Below are 14,047 nucleotides of genomic sequence, written 5' to 3'. Positions count from 1 at the left end.
TGCGATAACGTGCGCGACACGACGTGACATGAGCGTCGTAAAAAGCACAAGCGAGGAGTCCCACGAAAGTCGAGCATTCATCTCCGCCGGATCTCTGAGGAGTGTTCCCGAGTATCCCTGCTCGAAAAATTGCAATGATATTCAGGCAATTTTTTCTTGTTGTTCTACACGTGTGTTATCCGTGTATGTACAATAGATGTATATTGTATGTGCCGGCTTATGTGCGCCGTCTCTCGAGTTTTTCTCTCTACTATAATTATCTGCCTCTTTGAATTATATCGGACAATCGCGTGCGCTCGCGTTAAAGATTATTTACGGTCGAACGCGCTTACATACATACGCATCGACGGCGTGCACAGACGACGATCGAAACTTTGTATACCCGCGTTTTACGATACGTAGACGTTGGCTTAATTAAACCACGCGCATGAACGGTTGCCGAGAAGGCTGGAGCGGCACCGTAAGGAGCGTGTCTCTCTCTCTCTCTCTCTCTCTCTCTCTCTTCCCCTCTCTCGCCCTCTCGTCGGCGCTTCGGGTATCCGCGGGGATCCCAAGGTGACGCAAAACGAGGCGTTTCCGTACTTTATGCCCGTCCGCCTTAATCCCTCGGCAATGCGGAGCGAGAGAGGCGCGACGCGGCCTTAAAGTGAAATAATAAATAAAATAATATATCCCGCATCCCGGTGCCGACTCGCGGACGACGGGGCAATAATCTAGGAGAACGAATGTGCCAGACGACTTTTATGAAACGATCCGAAGGGGCCCTCCTCTTCCTCCTCCTCCTCCTCCTCCATCGCGCAGCCCTTTTACGCGCGTGTGTAGCTGAAAAATAAAATTCTAACCCTTTCTCCTTCTCGAGAATCGCGGGAGAGATGCGCGGGAGAGACGAGAGAGGGAGAGGGAGAAAGCGATATGGAAGTGACGGGATAAAACGTTAAATACGACCGCTGAACACCAGGGGCCGATAATAAAATTGTCGTAAACCATTCGCTCGAATAATGCACCTGCTTGACCGTTGTGTTGTACCACTGTCTCGCTTATTGTCCATTGCGATTCGTCGACGTACAGATACGATTAAGATTAGGAGGATATCGATCGTTGCCGTAAGCACATACGTATCAATTTATTAAATGGACATATCCGCCGACTTTCGAGTCGTGCATGTGAAATAATAATTCATACGCGAACGATTTAAATTTATTTATACGTATTATATTATAAATGTAACATCTAATCTTAAACGTGACTCTCAAAATTGAACGAGAGCGTTCACATAAAGGTTCGTGAGAATCAAGACGCGAGTAGCAAGTTAACTATTAGTTGCGCGTCTATAACCGTGCCTTAACTCTCAATGAGCCTTTATGTGAATGTTTTCCCTACAAATATAATTTGGTAATGTAAAATGGTACGTCATCTCTTGTTACACGCAATTTCCATGAAAATAACTTATACACGTTGTTCGATAAAAATGTATACGCTTTTTCTCGTCTACAGAAAAGAAAAAAAAGAGGCGCATTAGTTCTGGAATGGAGATCGTTCCCGTTCTCCATCGCGGATAAAACGCGGGCGAGCCTCGTGGAAAATCTCGGGCTGTCCATAAAGTCGACCTCACCCTCGTGGTGGCGTGTCGTTTCTGCATTGAAAGAATGATCGAGTACCCCGCGCCGAAAGGGCGAGCGAGCGAATGCGCCCGGCCGACCACCATCAACCGGTGGTGGTGGTGGTGGTGGCGGCGGCGGCGTTTGAGTGTAACCGCGCGCAGCACTCGCTTATTCCAGTTTATTTTCAAGTAACCCTTCACATTGCGCTAATGTATTTCTTTTAAGCCGCCATTCACGCCGCCCGACATTTCAATCCGGTCCATTCAGCGTCCGCGTCCGCCCGCGCCCGCCTTTCCGTGAAACACACGGCCGATCGATCTAACCAACACCGCGCGTCAATATTCACACGACTTAATCCATTGCGGCGAGTGACTCGTCATCTTTTTTTTTTCTTCCGCCTCTCCTCTCTCTCTCTCTCTCTCTCTCTCTCTCTCTCTCTCGCCGCCTTTTCCTCGCTCTCTTTTTATACATATTTCCCATGCGTAGTCATTTTGCGATACAGTCGCCGCTTTCTTCGTTGATTAACGTAGATTAGTAGACGGAATAGGCGAGCCGTGTAAATTTTTAAGCAACTAATCAACTAACTAGTAGTAGATAATTAAACAATAACTAAAAATTTATTGATCGTTTGTTCGACGAAAATTTTATTGATATGATTCTTGAAGGCAAATAGAAATTTCACTCATGTGCCATTGCGAAATATTTAGAATAGTAGAACGAGAGAGGAAATTGAGAGAAGAGAGGGAGAGAGAGAGAGAGAGAGAGCGTATGGTACTTACGTAGGGAGAGAGGGTTTGATCTGGAGATAAAAGTCCATTGCTGCGTTCGACGTTATAATAATTCGAACGTGTACGACACGCGGTGAAAAGGGGTTACACTGCATTCCTGTTCGTTTCGATGTCTATAACGCGCTGACAAAGGGGTCCGCCGATCGCGTGTGGGTTCGTTTCGACCCTGTGGATCGCTAAATATTTCATTTCGCATCCCTCGAAACGTTTAATCTCGATTCAGGTATCGCGCGTATGTAGTATTGCGCGGCTCGCGTGGCTACACAGGTAGCACTCTCGATTTGCTCTCGGCTCGTATACCGTCACAAGGTATACATACGAGAGATTCGCGAGAGAATATCTTTACTGCGAACACAGCAGGATTAATTTCGACGGCATATTCACGTTAACACGCAAGACTTTTTATTTCAGCGAAAATTCAAATTAATTAAAATTTCTCTTGACGCGCGAAAAAAAAATTTTTATTCGATATATGCCGATAAAATAACTTTTTACCGCGACGAGCGGGATAGATATAGAACGAGAAGCGTAGATATAGAAACGCGGTCATATTCCTGACTCCGATCGGACATCGAGAAGTTTCATTATTCGGGGTTGCGGTAGCTCCGTCTTTCTCATCCCACCGCCCCATCTTCGTTTACATTTATGATTTAATATGATCGTCCATTGTTACGTCCCCTCCGGCTATACCGTCTCCCTTTCTTCCCGTACAAATATCTCGCTTTCTATCCTCGTTACCTATGTAATTTGAACGGGCTTTATTGTTGCTTCTTGCCAGAAGAATGTCTACCGTTTCCCCCTTTTCGGTTTCATCTTTGCTTTTCGTCTTCTTACAACCCGTTATCTAGCATTATTTTCTTTTTCGTTTCTCGCGCGCAATCATGCGCGGAATTAAGTTTATCGTATAGCCGAGGAAGCTGTCAAATAACACGTTATCGTTGTATAGAGAAAAGAAACAGATTTTCTGTGACGATGGTTTGGAGTGCAAACTCGGAATAACTCGTGTTAACCACAGTTAAAGGAACGTAAATCGCAGTTAAATCGGCCGACACGCGGCGGAGTGACACTGGCGTAACAAAGGCCGCACAAAGGGACGGTCGTGCGCGGCATATTAAATTCGCACAGAATTCGATGAACTTTTCACCGGAGCATTATGGGTCGGCTATCTGGATGATGTAGCACCGAAGTTGGGAAGACTTTTCCGAGCCAGGCCTCGTGCCTCCCTTTCTCTCACTCCTTCTCTTCTTTCGCCGGTCATATCTTTCCTCTTATCTCTCTCTCTCTCTCTCTCTCTCTCTCTCTCTCTCTCTCATGCGCACGCTTCTCCTTGCTTCCCCTCTCTTTGGACATAGCTTCCAGGGTAGCAATCTTTTATTATTAGCGCAGGCTTTACCAGACAATGAAACGAAAGGAACGGAATATGATATTGTAGTACAGAGGCCCGTCGGAAAGGGAAGCTATTGTCGGTCTCTTTGAATTTTAAAGTCAGCGATCGATACGGCTCGGGGGATGCGCCTTTAGCCATGTAGCCCATATAAACCGCTTCAGTCCGCCTCCTGACTCACCCTCTCGCTTTTCCACCCACACCCATCGTATGCTCGTCCTTCGAAGTCCCTTCACCGCCACCGGCTTAGTCCTCGTTCTGTTTATTCGGGATCACCCGGTACGCGATGATTCCAAGCGAGAAACCACCTCCCGATCCGCCGTATTTTTCGCCGCGTTTCACGACGCGTTTCGCGACGCGACGAAGGAGGTGGTGGCATTTTTGCTTGTGCGCGCGTTGCTCGTTTCTTTTCGATTGCGAATCCAAAGGATAATGATAGTTTGCCTACCACTTACTTGTAATACGGCGGAAGAAGTTTGTGCAACAAGTCGATGCAAATCGATGCAAATTAATAACGAGATATCGATATCCTGATTAATGTAGAAAGTAAGCCGTCCAAGTGTGAGAAAGGAATTCAAACGCGGCAAGTGTCGATACTTGGATAGCATAGTAAGTGGTACCTAGTCGCTCGCGAACGATATACCCTTCCCTCCCTTCGAGAACGGAGGTCGCAAGGCCGTCACCAAATTGTCGGCGGACTAATGATAAATTGCGCCCTCGGCCCTGCGGAAACGCCCCACCCGTACGCGCACGGGGAATCAAATTGCAATTTGTTATTTGTAATTCCGAGTGTCGCTTAATATACTCCCGGCGCTCCCACCTTCCCTTCGCTCGCTCGGATGGCGCGGAAGGGTTAGAAATTAAGCGTAGGTTGATGAGAAAGCGCGAAGGTGCGAGGCGAAAGGGTGCGAGTGTCATCTCGTTTGGTGCTAATAAACGGTGATTAAGCGCGTATCTCCTTTATTTTTATCGTACCACGTGTACTACGAGAGCTAAATGAACCCGAAACTCTGCAAACGACACGTGGCATCGGATTTTGTCGTCGCGACGAATTTCAATCTCTCTGCCGTTATCTTGCCACTTTCTCTGTCTTTCAAAGTGATTTCTATCGAAGAATTGACATAGGGAGAGAATCGTCGGTTGAGTAGGCAAATATTCGATTTTGTCTATTCAATTTTCCAGAAAAATGACGCGCCCGCCATCCCCCGGGGCTCCCCCTCCGCCCTTTCAGCCAAATATTATCGCTGGAACTCGAATACGCGGCAACGAGAGAGAGAGAGCGGGGGTCACGAAGGAAAAGAATAAGTTCGATCAGTCAGAGGGTGGCGGTTACCGTTTCGGTTATAGCTTTCGGAAGCGTCGTCGAATCCTATTCTTGTGCAAACCCGATAAGAGCCTTTTTACGTGTATATTTTCGCATACGTGTCGCCCATGTACGTCGTCGCACGCATCCGAAAAGCGAGATGGGAATATTACGAACGGTTTACCGTATCGTCTATATACTAATCAATTCTGCTTCAGAAATTTTTTTTTTCGTAAAATCTAAAATCTTTAAAACAGGATTAACATCGAATTTCAGAAGAGGAAAGTCGTATCGGCGTAATAATTTCGGTGAGTGCATATTATAAAAACTTGTCACGTGGCTAGACGACGCGATACCGAAAACTGATCTCGGGAAGAGATATTGGTTTGGAAAAAGGGCTGCCGATATCAGTAGAGAGCTTTTCCGTTCCACATGCCCATCTCGCGAGAACAAAAACTCTGTCGCGCGTGCGATCATCCCTCGTGCGCGGCGCGCCATGACTTTCGATTTTTTTCTCACGGTGTATTTTTCTTGAATATACCCTGCCGGATATACGCAGGAGATGGGAGGGGGGGGGGGTGGAGTAAGGTGGGACGAGTTGGCTGGCGGCATCGGCGGCTGCGGCGAAAGGGTCGGTATCCGTGAGTTTATTTGCGTTTTGCCTGCCGGCTGAGCATCGAGGCGTTCAGGAAAGCCGGGGAGCGATCGAACGGCGGAGACTTATCGCCGAACAGAGGATCGCCCGCGTCATGCTACGACAGTCCCCTCCGCGCTTACTGCATCTCGTCCCCGTTTTACTCCGGCCTCGGGGCGACGATACGAAAAGGGGTAAATCGGAATAGAATTATTTATGTGCGCGCACGTGGTTCTGATACACCGTCTAATCGATAGCGCGTTTCGAGAGATTCGACGATCTCTTCGAAAAACTTCGAAAAATCAACTCGCTCGTATCCCTGCGAGCGTGAAATTTCTCTTCTTTTTTTCACACAAATGTGATTGTCAGATATTGGATTCTCTTCTCGAGGAATAAGGGGCTTATTATAGTTTGCCGATATGTCAATTCAGCAAACGTCCCTTCTCCTTATCAGCTTCTCTATATATTGAAATGATGTAGCTTCATACGACATAAATCCGAATAGCGGATAAGGCTCACGGGGATATACAATCCTTCGGACGTACAGTGCTTTCCGAAGGGTATCGAAGAGTTTTTTTTTTCTATGTTACGAAACGCGCGGAGTTCTCCCGTTACTTTCGCGTGAAAGTGGTACGAAAGCAATGGCGGGTTAGGGCACGTAAAAAAAGTCCACGAGGGACTGAAATTGGGGTAAAAACGCCCCGGCGATTCGGCGCGGCGTGAAACCCCCGCAGATTGACTCCATCCGAGACCGCGATAAGCCCCATCGCGCTCTATCTTCCTTTCTCTCTGCCCCCCCTCCCCTTCCCCTCCTCTCGCTCTTGCCGACCTCTGTCTATGTGTATCTTTTTTTTTTCTGTCACCGTGAAGAAGAGAAATCCCGTAACGACCATCGATAGCCCTTAATCGAACGATCCGCGGAGCCCCGGCTTTCCCGTTGCTGGAAAGTGATTTTTATTTTCCACTGATTCTAATTTATATCAGCCTTTATGGGCGACGCTGACAGGAGACGAGAATGCGTCGCGACGCGCACGCACACGCATTCAAGATTGCAGTCTTCTACTTATGGGCGTGCATGCGTGCGTGCGTTCGCAGTCGCGCGGTTCAGAGCCGAGGGGTCGGCCCGCGGTTATCTCTCCGTTACGCGTTGGCAGGCATATGCCCCCGATGCTGCTTTTCGATGGGGTGGTGCGTGGTGCGGGAAGCGCGGAGGCAGGGCGCGTAGGTCATAATTTTCAGATTTATGTACAAATGTTTCTCTCGCGCTCGCGTACCGGGTGCGGAGCGCGCGTTTTTCGTGGGGAAGATGCCTATCGTAAAGTTTCGCGGAGAATTGAAAAATGCTCTCGAGGCTTTTTCGCGCGGGCGATGATGGAACGCGGGGTGGATCAGCCGCGGCGAGAAAACCGCCCTTTCACATCCGATGAAACGACGAGGGGGTGGGGAGGGGGGGTAGGAGAAGGGAAAAGACGACGATCGCGCGGATCTACGTCCGTGTGCATGTGTTTCTCGACGTCGTCGCGTCGCGGTGGCTGCGCCTTTTTTTCCGATGCGCCTTAAATAATACGAGAAGAGAAACGGACGAATCGGGTAACGATCGTAGTTTCGCGATCGGCGTTCTCTCATTTCCACGGCTAGTGTTTTACGAGAGACCGTAAAAGCGGCGAGTATAAAAAGCGGTTCGTTAAAATACAAATTGGCCGTGTTACGCGTTGCTTAAGCTACTCGTACGTACGGATGGCACGGACACACAAGAAGCACGCGCGCGTATATACGCACGCACGCACGTACACTTATACATACGTAGCGTAGGCAGCAACGAGGTACATTCCTCGAGAATCGGGCGGGTCCGTTTCATAATTCAGACCCTTTCTAGGCACCCCTACTTCGCATACCCCCGAACGTCATTTCTGATGTATGACGCATAGTACCGGTGCACTCAAAGTGCTATCTGTTAACGAGCTTCTCTACTCGGGGCTTGTCTTACGCATTACACTTTATTACGGAAACCTAATATCTTCTCCGCTGACGCTATCGCTCTGTCCAGTCGTTTGTACAGTACATTAAATATTAACAGGAGGTAGTGTTACGTAAGAATATTATTCGGTTATTCTGATTACTCTCATATCCTGTCGGGTTCTCTTATACGTGTATTACAAACGTAACGTTCCAAAAGTGTACAATTTATTTGCTGCTGTTAATTTTTTTTTTTTTTTTCCCAAGACAAAATGTTTGGCGTGAGTTGTGATTCTTTTATACCTTTAGGATTCTTACATTTTGCAAAAATCTTGGTCAATTTACGTCCGTGCGTGTAACACACTGGAAATCACGAGGTGTATCGGTGCGTGCGCACATATCGCCGATCTCGCCAGCAGAACGTTTCAGAAGGTTGATTATAGATTTTCGAGTACACGCCAGTCGTTTTGTCGAGGCGCATAACATTAACCGGGCTCCTTATCTCGCATGTAGGAGCACGTGTAAACGACCGGTCCGGCCGCTGCGTGCGTACACGCGAGGACGAGTGGAACCGCGAGCGAAACGGCCGCGGCGCGGAGTTTGCGTGGGTCGCGTTTAACGAAAGAGATAGGCATCTTCCTCTCTCTCTCTCTCTTTCTCTCTCCGCCTCGTCCTGCTATTTCCACTCTAACTGCCGCCGTTCCGAGACGCTAACGGCTACGAGTACTCTCCGGTGGACTGATGACAGAAAGATCATCTTCCCGCCGCACCATTCCGCTTAAGCACTCGCATCCCGAAAGTTATCACTTTCCGCATTAGCGTTTCTGTTCGCGGCGTCGTCAACGTATCATCGTGATGCGCTGGTAACTAACGTCAATGGTATTTGTGTATCATATGTTTTATTCATTTGTCGTATCTAATGCGAAATAAATGAGTATTCAGGACTCGCGCGAGAGACTATCGTGGGCCCGTACGTGCCAAGTCCTCCCGGCGGCAGGATTGTCCTCACGGAATGAATTAACGAGATTCCTTGTACCCCGGCCGAAATCCGAGGCGAAACGACCGGGCCGTTGAAACGGTCCGGGAGTCGTTTGACTAAACAGCCGGTTATCTCGTCGCTTAATCAGCATTGTCTCCTTAGCACCCCCGGAACGCGTAGGTCGGTATCCCACTGCCGGGAGGAAGGAAAACGCGCGCGGCCGAGCGACGTCGAAGGCGGTGTGCATGCCCCCGAGGAAACAATTTAGCTCAATCAACATTTCTAGGCGAATCTCGGGCGCCGTCTAATTAAACCGCTGTCCCGCGCGAGGATAAAGTCGGAGGTTATCGCCGTCGTCGTATCTGATCCCCTCGGCCGGGCTTAATCCAACTGCGTTTCCACTTGGAGCTCGGATCGTCGCGGCGCGCGGAGGGCTATGCACACGTATATCGCGGGGTGTCTCTCGCGTCGATGTGAACGTATCCTTTTACATATATACGTATACATGCGGAGCGGATAAAGGAACTCGGGGAGAGTCTCATTTCCTGTCCGCGGGGGTCCCGCAAGGGATACATAATTAGCCCGGTCGGAACGAAAGGAGGGACCATCGCCGCCGATCTTCCGTTCCTCCGCCTTTCACGGAGAGAAGACACGCCGCTGTGTTCATCGATTTCTCGAAATAATGCTAACGTCTCTCGTCGAACTCGTATCCAGCCAACGCGGCTTTCAATCAAATTGTCTTTGTCGCAATTCCGAATCACCGTTGTGTATTATTTTGCGCCGTTCCGAACGACCGGGCCAGTGTGGGAACACCGAGAAAGCGAGAATGGATCCTCGCAGAGTTGCGATTTCCGCCGTGGAAATCATCTCGGGATTGTGTGCAGACGTCAAAGTCAATCGCGAGACGCGCGCTGGTAAATTAATCTCAATCGTCGGCGGGCCTCGTGTCATTTATCATGACTCGTTACGAGCGGAAGGCGCGAGGGCGAATACACGCGGATTGATATGGAGTTAGCTACGGTAGCCTGTGTACCGATTGCGTCGTGACCACCGCTCGGGTCTATCAGTCAAAACGACGAGGGTCTGAAGAAGTGAGAACTAATTTAAAAAATACAGAGGAGCACTTGGAATGAGCGATGTAAAAAGAGAAAAAGTACCGAGTGTCGCACATCATTTTTTTTTTTTTTTATATATATCTTAATATAAGAATGTTTTTAACTGCACGCGCGTTTCCGCGTATACGCGTATAGTTGCCGTGCATTCTTGAAAGTATAGTGCAGTACGTCAGTCACTTGATACTATATCCGGCACGAAAATGCCGATATGATGTTTATGGATTTTGCGATAGCGCTGCTCTTGTTGCCGAATACCGGCGATTATTTTCCGATAGACAAATTCCGAAGCGGGAAGTGTTTATTAGAGATACATTCAGCGTTTATTCAATACCGCTGGCATACTACACGAATATCGTACCATTCGTTGCTATTGTTGAAGATCGGACGCGTGTTTACGGAAAAATTTTTTTCTCGTTTTGGGTCAAGGAATCCGCTGCAACTTTTCGCGAGGGATACATAATAGTTGTTTACAAACGAGAAAAGAGATGAATATTAATCGTTCGCGTTATGAACTTAAAGTTTCACATGATCACCGCGACCTCGTAGTAGTAAGCTTCTACGAGATTCAACTTGGAAATAGAATCGAAGAAAAATCAGAAACTGATGGTAGAGAAGTCAAACGTCTTACTTCGGTCTACCCTATTGATGTCCGTGGAATGTCAGGCATCCGCTGATTGAATTCGAGGAAAGGGCTTTCCTCGGGTTGCGCGTGGTTTGATAAATGTTGTCCGTCTCTCGCGATATGCCTGTAATATCTGTAAGGATCTGACGGAGAACACAGAAGCTAGGACGCCTCCTGGGCCCTTTTTGCTGGGGCGACCGACGGCATCGTTTGTAATTCGAGTCCATCGCCCTACGCGCGAAGGAACCGAGGGGGGTTTCGACGCTTGTACCACGTCAACGGGGAAATCTCCCGGAGTAATTTATGGTCTCGCCGTATTTCCGAATTAAGTCTCCCATTTTTTCTCTCTCTGCCCTTCCGTTTGTTTGAATTAGATCGCGTTCTCGCTAAATTGACATCGCAAGCCAGAAGTTCTTTCTCCGACTCACAATTGACTCGTAATTTAACAGAGCTCCCAGTCACTTGTGTTGGATACAACACTTGAGAGAGCAGTGTCTTACGATTGCAACGGGAACGAGTCCTTTCAAGATCGCGTTGCGTCTGCCACGAGGACACTCGTTACGAGAGTCGCGGAACCCCTTTCGTTTCGAATGTCACGGTTCTAAGGGTGGAATTTTCACTCCCAGACTCTCGAAGCGCGCGCACTCTCTGGATCAAGTTACGACCCTCCGCGCAGATCCAGGTCGTTTATTATTTCGACTTGGTCGAAATATCTACGAGAAAGCGACCCTCACGATGCGCGCGCGCGCACCCGCGTGGAGAAAATGCTACCTTCCTACGAAATTAATTTTGTGCACGGAATTAACAAACTGTTACGAAATCTCGTATCTAGTCGGTATCGGCTGGTCGGTATCACACTTTATTTTTTAACCTGGTCAACTGCGTACAACAATTTCGATACTACGAATTATTTCGGCGTGTACCTCCTGAGAATTTATCGCATGCAAAGTAGCCTGAAATTTTTTTGACGGTGATTAAAATTTTCATTTCAATCAACGGCCCTAAAATATTTTCGTCTCGTACGCCTGGTAGTTATGAATGTAATAGTGCGTCGATCGGTATTACGACGTTCGGGCTTCCCGTTACTCGATAACGGGATAAACGCGCGAATAATTGGGGATTCGCGATTTAGGGTAAAAAAAAAAAAATGTTTACACGCCGCGACATGCGACGACGCGTCGTGATAAAAATTCATTGGCGTATGTGAATGCTGGAACGCCGATGGCACGTGCATCGTTTATTAAAAAAGCTGTTGGACGGCCGCCCAGGATCGAAGAGCGCGGGGACATACCTTCGCCATTTTACAGAGGCCCTTTGTCGTGCCGAAATTACAATTGCTATCGTCATTATCGGATGCGTTATGCGCACGATGCGTTTGGTGGACGTGGAAATCCCTCCCCATTGTTTGTCGCACGTCCCGTTTTGATCGAAAACGTCAAAGCGGCCGAAAAAACATACGTCTCCCCGGAATGCCGATCGGAAAAATATGACCGAGAGGCGGGATCCTAGGGGGGTGGTGAGTGTGAGCGAGCGAGCAGATGGGAGCGTACAACAAGGCGGTGAGCAATTTCCGCCGCGAGGATCCGCGAGAGTACGATCTGATTTCGCGAAATGATCTGGAATCCTCCGGTGGCCTCGCTCTCTCTCTCTCTCTCTTTCTCTCTTAGCCTTCGGAAACCTCGCCGCCTGTTAATGAACTCCCGCTGTGTTCGCGGCGGCCGTTTCTGAACGGTCTGATAGGGAATCCCCGCGGAGTCCATCATTACCGACTCAAAATTAAAGCTAAAGATACAGAAGGGCGCGGCGGCGCTTTCGTTTTCGGCGCGGCTTATTAGTTTCGCGGCGCGCAAAGCGTGGGCGAGAGCGGGGCCCGGCCCCGCGATTATTTATCAACGAATTAATAATCGCGACGACGCACAAGCACAACCGAATTTAATATAAACGTTCAGCTACACCCCCTCCCTGGCTAGCGAGGCTGTAATTTCGATTGGTGGATGCGGCGGCGCCTCGTTATTCCTCGTCGAGAGAGAGAGAGGAGACGGTTCTTCCCCGCGTACACGAGGGGCAACCCGCGGCCTCCGGCTGGGATAGGGCCACGATCACTAATTATTCGCGTATCGTCGAGAACCGTGAGCGTAGGAGCCGTATTACGCGCGCATAATGAAACCCGTATTAACGTATTCGCGCACGCGAATACGTGGGCGCACCTACACGCGGATACGCACGGCGCGGACGCCCCGTAACCGTGGACGTGTAGACACGAAGAGCGCCGCGACGTCGAACGTAATATTCGACTAATTACAAATTTAATAACCTCGGTTCGTTCCCGGTTATTGCGAGGCCGCGACGTCTAAATGAATCGACTCTGCGCTCTCTCGCGCTCCTCCGTCTTCCCGCCCCTCCTCTCCCCCATTTGCTCTCCTTTGCCTTTTTCCTGACGTCTTTCTCTCCTCTCTGCAGATTATCGAAGTAGAGTCGAAAGAGAGTAGAATACAGATCGCACGAAAGGCACAGGAGTTTGCCTTTAATGGATTCGTATTACCAATTAAAATTTAATTATCATCGAAATTAATTCATTACTCGAACGTCCGACGTGGCGATGTCTTCTCTTATCGAGCCATTATTATGCTCAATGGTGAGACCTCTCCACCCGCGTTCGCCCGTTTCTATTACTTAAATATTACAGTTGAATTTCCATAATATCTGCGCTGGCCATTTCGAGATCACAAGGGCGAAATACCTACTCTCTTCTTGACTCTTCCTAGTCGGGGGGGAATCTTTACATTTTGCGGCCTGCGAGGTGCGCACATAAAGGCTCTCTCCGTTTCCCTTAACACTGCCGTAACTTATCGCTCGTAGACACAGTATTTCTCTCCGGCTCTTTGAAAGCATTTTCTCATTAAAAAATTAAGGGTAGGAAGGGAGTCGGAGACGAGAGCGGGGGGACGAAAAGGAGCGAAGCGGTTGCGGAGCGGGACGAGCGGGAGTGATGGAGGGTAAGGGGGGGCCGAGTTCGCGGTGCAGAAACGAAGCGTGGGTCTGAGACAGGAGGGTTTTGTGGCGGCGAGCAGGGGGAGGGGTCGGTAAGTGCTCTGCGGCTCCCAGATGCGCCCAATATTATGTTTAATGATATTAACTTCTTACTTAATGGTCCGCGGTTCGATTCGAGGTGCGAAAGAGTCACCCCCTCCCCGCCTCCTTCCCCTCTTCCGAACCGCAGCTCCAAACCGAAGCCGGAAAAAGTATACCTCGGGGAATAATTTGGCGAGTCGAGTGAAAAAAAAAATGAAAGAGGCAAGAGACGCGTGGGAAAGAGAAAGGGCGGAAAGACTGCGGAGGAAATGAGAGGAGAGAAACGGTGCGGTGAAAGAACCTAATCACTTGGGGAACACGTCCATTTGCCTCTGCCTGTCTCTCTTTCTCTTCTATTTCCCCTCCTCCCTCTTCACTTCTTGCAAAATAAATCCGCGACTACGTGGATGACCTTCGTCATAAACTTCGTGATAAAAGCTACGGCATCGGCGAGCGCGTTCCCCTTTTTCTGCGGCAATGGTACCGAGGGTCGCTCTCGCCCTCAACTCTTTACGCACGATTAAAGAATCCGTCCCTTGGCCAAAGTGCTTGTACCGCGGAACTTTTGTCACTCGAAAATTATTTTCTCTTTG

At 48.9% G+C, this 14,047-nt stretch overlaps 1 protein-coding gene across 4 annotated transcripts in view; it reads left to right on the top strand.

Moving 5' to 3' along the window:
• LOC105200210 (dachshund homolog 2) overlaps positions 1–14,047 on the top strand; it is a 194,611-nt gene that overhangs the window by 108,226 nt on the left and 72,338 nt on the right. The gene's annotated exons all lie outside the window — the stretch shown is intronic.

The sequence above is a fragment of the Solenopsis invicta genome, chromosome 12, assembly GCF_016802725.1.
Source record: "Solenopsis invicta isolate M01_SB chromosome 12, UNIL_Sinv_3.0, whole genome shotgun sequence".
Lineage (NCBI taxonomy): Eukaryota > Metazoa > Arthropoda > Insecta > Hymenoptera > Formicidae > Solenopsis > Solenopsis invicta.
This window is presented reverse-complemented; position numbering and strand designations above follow the sequence as displayed.